Raw genomic sequence first — 1,947 nt, forward strand, 5'->3', positions numbered from 1 at the left:
ATATATATATATATATATATGTATATATATTAACATAAACACTTATTAAAATAAAATTATTTATTTATATGATTTTATTATCGTTGTATCTTATTATAGAAAAAAAATAAACATTGATCACAAAAGTTTATGTGATATTACAGTTTTAGTAATTTATACTCCTTTTGAAAAATTCAAAATACAACATATACAAAAATCTAAAATTTTAATATATGATTAATGTAATTGTGTAATTTATTTTAATAATAAATAATTAAACAAAAATAATAGAAAGTATACAGATTATTAGCAAATCTTTATTATTTAAAATCAATAATTACAATATATAACATAATCACATTAGGTAATTCCATAGGTTTTATTTAAGTAAATAATATATAAAATTTTCAATTTGATAAATGAATGGTCCATAATAGACATACTATATAATATAACATTCTCTAGCAATTTAATTTTAGACTAACAAAATTTCTAATTGATTTTCAAGCCGCCACGTAAAAAAATTAATATTCTAATTACGTGACAACTTAGCATGATATTTTTTTAATTAGTACAAACTACATGTTCTAAACTTTTTAAATGTTTTTTTATTAATATATAGGGGATGTTAAACCATTGATCTTAATTTTTAACATAATAATTTTAACAGTTTTAATAATTTTGTCATTTTTTAAAATTCAAAATATAACATATACGAAAAAATCTGTATTTTAATTTTATAGCTAATTTGATTGTTTAATTTATTTTAATAATATAAAATTAAACAAAAACTGTGGATGAGATATAAATTGTTATCAAATCTTTATTATTAGAATCATTAATTGTCATATATATATATATTAGTCATATTTGGTAATTTCGTAGCTTTTATTTAAGGAAAGAAAAGAAAATAGTAATTGTACACTTTAATTAATTTTATGATTAGTTTAATGAAAAGTATAATATATACTTAATTGGACCAACATATTTTCTAAGGATTCTGAATTTCATTCTGGTGATGACACGTGGCTACACTTAAATGTTGTAATGTTTCTCAATTAATATATAAGGGATATAGTTTTAAACATTATTACGTGGTGTTCTCATCTTCTAAACCGAATTAGGGTGTCAAGATATTAGTTTTATTTCATATAAATGTAGAAAATGATTTCTTATTTTTGGGAGTTATACCTCTGCCTTGAGTGTAAATGACTGAGCAAGGGCATTGTAGATATCAGTGTGGAGTACAGTGTACGGAACCATCGTGCTTAGTTTGGCTGCGACTCCGCCAAGAAGCAAATTAGGGTTCAACGTCAAAGGAGTCCCATCAACGTAGATGTATTGGACAGAGATTAGGTAATCTCCTGAGTCAATTCTCATCGGCGTTAAAGTCTTAGGAATCTGACTAGTGTTGTTATCGAAGGGAGGTGATCTAGTAAATGTTGGATAATTCCAATTAACTTGAGGAGCAAGTTAACTCATTAAAGTGAAGTTTGATGGGTTAAGGAAAAAGGAAAACATATCGAGCTTAGGAATGTTTCCATATTATTATTAGGAAAAAATATAGCTTTGCCCTTAGGAAAAGATGTTGCTTCTTCCTATATAAAGAGTTCTCATCATGGAGAGATGTTCCATCAAAAGAGAAACACATTGAAAGGTTTAGTTTTGAGAGAAATTCTAAATCTAATAAGAAGAGAAGTTCTTATAATCTTTGTGTTTGATACAACTTTAATTGGTATCAGAGCTCCAGGTTTCGAAGGTCGTTTACAAGAGGAGTTGTAACTTCGATCAAAACATGGGAGACGATTCTCAAGCACGTGATAAAGGTCTTGAGATGAAGAAGGACATACGATGTCCGATGCTAACATCGACCAACTACACCGTATGGTCGATGCGAATGAAAGTGATGCTTCGTTTATACGAAGTTTGGGATACAATTGATCCAGGGAGTAACGATGCAAAGAAGAA

General features: G+C 26.9%; 1 pseudogene; it reads right to left on the reverse strand.

Moving 5' to 3' along the window:
* LOC106326502 overlaps positions 1 to 1,947 on the reverse strand; it is a 6,849-nt pseudogene that overhangs the window by 1,960 nt on the left and 2,942 nt on the right.

This window comes from Brassica oleracea, chromosome C2, assembly GCF_000695525.1.
Source record: "Brassica oleracea var. oleracea cultivar TO1000 chromosome C2, BOL, whole genome shotgun sequence".
Lineage (NCBI taxonomy): Eukaryota > Viridiplantae > Streptophyta > Magnoliopsida > Brassicales > Brassicaceae > Brassica > Brassica oleracea.